Raw genomic sequence first — 6161 nt, 5'->3', positions numbered from 1 at the left:
TTTAAAGGCAATTACTAATGAATCGTACATCTATGATTCTAAAATACTTCCCTATAGGAAGATCCACATCACAACTACGCAAGCGATTGGGTTAATAATAAATAAATTAAATTAAAAAAAAAACACGGTTGTAACAAGTTGATTGCTTACGTTCATCTAATAACTTTGCTTGTTTTGGGGGGGTAAAAATCCCCGAGTTTCCAGGAGAGAAAAATACTCCTATCTCCGTATGAGATTGGATAACTCATCTTCACAAAATGTATACCTTCTAGTAGATTTGTTCTGTTAAAGTATTCCATCTGTTTGATTTGAATCTATTAGATATATTCAGAATCTTCTCTTAATTTTTGTCATCTCAGTATCTCAATTCAGATTAATTTTAGTGGCATATTTGACTATCTTTTTAAGTTATTATTCACAAGTGTAGTAAACTGGCTGAATGTACTTTTAGTCTTTATGTAAAAATGTGGCATGAAGTTAATGCAGATTAAAATAGTCCTAAAAAAATGGGAAGTCATTTATGAAAGATACAATTAGATTTAAAAATTCTCTACTTGAGTTATAAAATAATTTTATACCAAAGAGAAATTCAAAGGTATCAGACAGAGGGTTTTGGGACGAGAACTCCGATTTGTATATTGCCAGAAAAAGGATTATTATTGTACGAACTGTTTTGAATGACTATCAAATAGCAGATGAACTTGAAAATCATGCATCTAACAAAATAACTTTGCAAAATACTTGGTCATGTGTTCTAGGCGACTATTTAAGAATGTTGCCGGTCAGTAATCGTCAATAGGGTTGCTCACAATGGGAAAACCAAAGGATCATTTGGAGTTCTATAAACGGCTTATTGTGGGTGCCCGTCTTCTGCATGGTTTGCAGGGTCTGTGGGATGAAAAACCGTAGTTTCCGAGAGAAAAAAAATCCTATCACATCCGTGTGAGACATATCCATATATCGCAAGGACATGAAAATAGTCACAATTGGTACCTTGTCATGGTGTTAGGCATGGTTTGTCTCTAGGTCAAAGGAATGAAGTGATGCAGGACATCGAAAAATGAAATAAATTATTAGCGAACCAAGGGATAAAAAACAGGAGCAATGTAGTGATATAGGACCATAGGACCACTTCCTACGTAGTAATAATAATTCGTGAGTTCAACAAATCTCATCATCGGCCTGTGGAGTAAGATAGGTGCTGAGATTCAGCAGATAGTAGGAGAGGAAACAAAGATAGAGTGCACAGTGGTAGAGTAGATAAAAGGAGGCCTCAGCTGACCTGTTTTAGATGTTTACCCCCCCCCCCCCCAGGGGTGCTTCTAAAACGGTTCTTATGGTTGGAATAGGAGCAAAGGGACTTAGAGGAAGGGGAGGAGCCTACCCCGAGTGTTGCAGCTCACAGGGAGCTGCACCGCCTCGATGTAAGCCTTCATCGCTCGGGTTCTGAGCCCCACCCCCTCTTTCGTGAACTGAAATAACCTGGTGAATCTAAGCAAAGGAGGCAATGAGTAGGGTGAGGTTTAGGTCTTCCTACTTTCGTTTGTTGTAGGCTGTTAAAATTTGTTCAGCCACTTTACTTCCCCGGGCTAGGTCTAGTAGGCAGAGAGTACTGAAAAATGCCGCCTCCACCTGAGCATCTATATCCAGAACTCCCTGTATCTCCTCTGGAGTGACTTCACTTATATCCTCTATGAGGAGGTCGCCCTCATAGAGGAGGCAGACTCTAAAGTTTCAAGAGAAACTTTAGAGTCTGCCCTGCTTTCGCATGGGGGAATTCTTGGTAGGCATACTGTGATGCTTAATGGCCATTTGGAAGTGTTGGTGTTCGTCTCCATCTCCTCTACTTCATCTTCTTCTTGCTTATCTATATTAGCATTGGTAGTTTCTTTTCCTTCGGCTGGAGTTGCCATGATGGTTTCAACATTGGTTGTTTCTTCTGTTGGGACTTTATTGCTCGTTTCTGCAGTGAAGGTCGTTTTTTTTCCCCTTGCGGGATTTTTTTTTTGATTTAGATATGGCGGTATGGCTTTCTGTAGCATCAGGAGTGGCCTCAAAAGGTGGAAAAGCTTCCTGTGCTGTGTCATTTCCATTACTTGGTGGAGTTGCTGACGTGATAGCACCTTCCATCCTCTCTGCTAGGGTTCTGGATGGGCAGGTGTCCACTTTGTGATCTATGGCAACGCATTTCGGGCAAGCTGCCTCACACTTGTCCTGGTTGTGGCCTGCTTTGAGGCAGTTTTTACACTTCACTCGAGGGCAGTCCACCCCAAGATGAGTGAAGGCGCCACACCCGAAACATTGCTTTTTTACGCCAGGGTAGTTTACCATTACCCTGGCGGATCCAATGACGACAAAGTTCGGGACGGCCGTTTTCATCTCGAGCGAGATGTTGACTTCGCCCGACTTCCATTGTGGGTTATCTGCATCATTGAGAACTTATACGTTGCGTAGTAACACCCCATTTCCCGAATACCTCGTGGATGATTTTCTCGTCGTTTTCTATGTATTCCGAAGGGAATCTGGGGATTTTCAGTATTTGATAATGCTCCCCACCATGAATGGAACTATTTCTTTCCGTTGCATTGGAATCCTTCAAGCAGTTTGTCTCTGGTCTCCGCGCTCCTTATGGAATCTGCCACCACCACCAAAGGGAGCGAAACCAAACATCTGGTCCGCACCGACGCTGTCGATGAGGGCTTTAGCCAAAAGTCGGAGTCGTAGGTCGGCGTCAGTTTCAATGCGGAGGGTCCGGGTACGTGGCAAAACATTGGCCATAGCTGTTGAGGGGGACCTACACTATTCTCGCCACTACCGAGTGTTTTGATATTGCCCCAGTCAGGGGTTTGCTCTATCTGTCGCTGGTCCGTTAATATCGCGAAAGCCGGGTGGGATCCGTAACCGATATTAACTTCTAAGAACAGATACTACAGTTTCACTTAGCTTGGTAAACTTTGTAAGAACAGATACTACACTTTGATCTTAGCCAAAAGGCCGAGAAGCATCTGTAGTGAATAACATAGTTCATTGGTGAATTATTCAATAGTTTTGCGAAACAGTTCTTACATTCTTAGAGTATTCTTGGAGTATCTTGCCGTTTTTACCTTTGGTTCTTTGAAACAACCTAACCCCGACCTAGGGACAGAAGCCTTAAACTGGGAATGGAAAGCTGGATAGAAATCGATAACATAGATGTTGGTTTGGGGGAGGGTACGAAAGCGCCCCCCACACCTACAACACGAAATGGTTATAGGTGCACGCACACCTGTATTCCCCCCTGTGTGATCTTGCAGATGGTTGGTGGGCAGCACCATCTCCTCAGCAACCGGTCTTCGCCCAGCCGGTACCTTTCCTGCTCCAGGAAACGGAGGAGAGACAGTTCCTAATACGGAGATAATGCGGTCCTCCTCAGTGAGAAGGAGTTTTTTCCAGATGTGATGTTTAATCACATTTATTAGGAAAATCAGGTGTTTCCTTTTTTTGGTTATCGGGGGCGAGAACTGTAGCAAGACTACTTTAGCGTGTGTGAGCACCGGGATCGCAAGCACCTCGGTCAGTTTACGCCAAACACGCTGTACTGGCGGGCAGTGATAGAAGAGGTGCCCTACGGTTTCTACCGCGACGCAGACGGGAGTACATGGTCGCGAGCTGTAGACGGATTTGACAAGTTTCACCGGGAGTCTACCGTAGGCAATTCTCCCGGTGAAAGGGTTGTCCCCAGTTGTTTTTTATGTTCGTAAAGAGCACCTCTTCGTTCGTGCCCAGATCGGGTTTTTCCCAGCCAAATGTGTCGAATATTTTCCAGTACAGCTTGTTTGGGCTAAGCTGAAGTACTCGGACTCCATCCGTTGCCAGTTTTTTAAATAGCTTGCTGATTGTATAGTACCACTCCGGCACCGTTTCCCCACATGGTCCGGCGTGGCCAGTGGTCCCAAAGTACGGTAGGAAATATCCTATAAAGCAGCGGTCGCCAAAGTTATTTGCCTGTCGACCCCTTCAAGAGTTTCTTGACTTTTTATCGACCCCCCTCTATTTTACTATTACGTAATTATAATAGAACAAGCAAAAAAAAAGACGTTTATGTGAGTTTTTAGATTGTTTATTTTATAGTTACAGTGTTTACTGTATGTATAATATAGTATATATTATTATATTACTACTACTATTACTATCACTAGTAATATCACTGGTATTACTAGTGATATTAATAAACTACTGGTATTAATATCACTGGTATTATTACCAGCGCTGCTCAACTCTTCAACATAGAGAAGTTTAGTTCGTGAATGAATAACGATTGAATTATAATATGTATGTTGATGAATTTAAAACATTAACGCTCACTTGTATGTCGAGGCGCAAAAATGAGACTGGAATCGAATACTTGTAAGTATCAGTAAATAAGAACCACGCACGTGTTGCAATCTCGCTCCCAGTGCGCCGGCCGGCAGGAACCACCAACATCCGTTTATTGGTAAATACGTCATTTTGGCCTACTTGATTGGCCTCAGTAACTATTTTCAGACCTTACTCCATCTTACAGGTCCTATTCATGGACCTGTAAGGTACTGATCCCACGATTCACTCTTAATTGCGTTGTCATTACCTCCATGTCTTTTGCCATGGAGGTAATCCAAGTTAACCGAATTAAATATTACCCATACAATGATGTCTTATATTTTTCTATCGACTCCTAACAATGTCATATCGACCCCTTTGGCGACCACTGCTATAAAGTATCTAATGAGGTTGCTAGAAGGGTGATTCGATGCGAATGCTTTCCGTATGGTTTGAGCTGTCTTGGTTAAGTGGCAGTATTTCTGGATTGGCAGGGCGAACCCTCCCCCCTTGTGTGTGGGGGAAGATGAAGAAAGGCCCTGCATACCTCGTGTTTCCTGTTGTTCCAGAAGAAGTTTGTGATATGTCTGTAGATGGCGTTGTCTTGTTTGTCTGTGATGTTTGTTAAGTTGATGGTGTGTAGCAGCATTGGTTTCAGGATTGTCTTAATAACAGTCGCTCTACCTTCAAATGAAAGGTAGTTGGGATTGAAAGGGGTGAGTTTTTCGCTTTAAAGGGGCTGCGAGGAAGGGAATGCCTAGAATTGTTAAGGGGCCGGGTGTGAGTTTCAAACCATACGGAAGACTGACATGGCCAAAATTTCCATAAATTTTGATTATTGTTTTTTCGGGATTAGTGTGAAGACCACTGAGCGCACGAAACTGTCGCAGTATGCTAAAGAAAACATTAATGGAATCGAAATCCCGAAGGATTCCGACAATATCAGCTATTGGTACATTATAATATAGGATCACTTCCTTACATTATATATATATATTTTTGTGAGTTCAACAATCTTCATCATCGGCCTGTAGAGTAAGATAGGCTGAGAGTCAGCAGATAGTAGGAGAGGAAATAAAGATAGAGTGCATAGTGGTAGAGAAGGTAAAAGAGACCTCAGTTGACCTGTTTTAGCTGTTTGCCCCCCCAGGGGGCAAACAGCTAAAACAGGTCAACTGAGGTTTTTCGTTGATTTTTCACTTAAAAAAAAGGAAAAATCCTAAAAAGGAAACATGTAACAAAACAAAGAAAGAATAAATCTGGAGAAGGAATGGAAAGGTAAACTTAGAGGTGGAGGAAGGATCTGACCCGAGTGATGCAACTCACAAGGAACCGCACTGCCTCGCTGTAAGCCTTCGCCGCTCGGGTTCTCAGGTCCTCCCCCACCTGTGGGAGCTAAAAACGAGTGAAGCTGAGTACAGAAATCCACAGGGTGGTTACTGTTCCTTTCTTTTGTTGTGGGCTGTTATGATTCTTGTGGCCACCTCACTTTCCTTGGCCATGTCTAGTTTGCAGAGAGCTATGTAGAACGCTGACGCTGCCTCCTCGTCTATATCCAGGGCTACCTCTACTTGCTCAGGGGTGATTTTGCAACGAAGAGGTCAACCCATTTTGCACTGACGATGTCGGGTCCATATTTCCCTGTGAGGAGGAGTTCAGGTTCTCTTACTTTATCTATTGCCTCTTTAAACTCTTCTGCCACCCCAGGCATACCTCTAAGGAGATGTTTTAGAGTCTCCCCTGCTTTTGCATGAGGGACTTCTAGGTGTTCGGTTTCAGATACTTTTGCTGTTTTGAGATTTGTCAGCTCTTCTTCCTGCGGA

General features: G+C 43.1%; 1 pseudogene; it reads right to left on the bottom strand.

The window, feature by feature from the left end:
* Window positions 1-2888: 2888 nt before the first annotated feature.
* LOC150099285 (U2 spliceosomal RNA) lies at window positions 2889-3006 on the bottom strand (annotated as a pseudogene).
* Window positions 3007-6161: the final 3155 nt, after the last annotated feature.

This window comes from Typopeltis vanoorti, chromosome 14 (assembly GCF_054136105.1).
Source record: "Typopeltis vanoorti isolate ZY-2024b chromosome 14, IOZ_Tvanoo_1.0, whole genome shotgun sequence".
NCBI classification, from domain to species: Eukaryota; Metazoa; Arthropoda; class Arachnida; order Uropygi; family Thelyphonidae; genus Typopeltis; species Typopeltis vanoorti.
The sequence above is the reverse complement of the archived record's forward strand: the minus strand, read 5'-3'. Positions and strand labels throughout refer to the sequence as shown.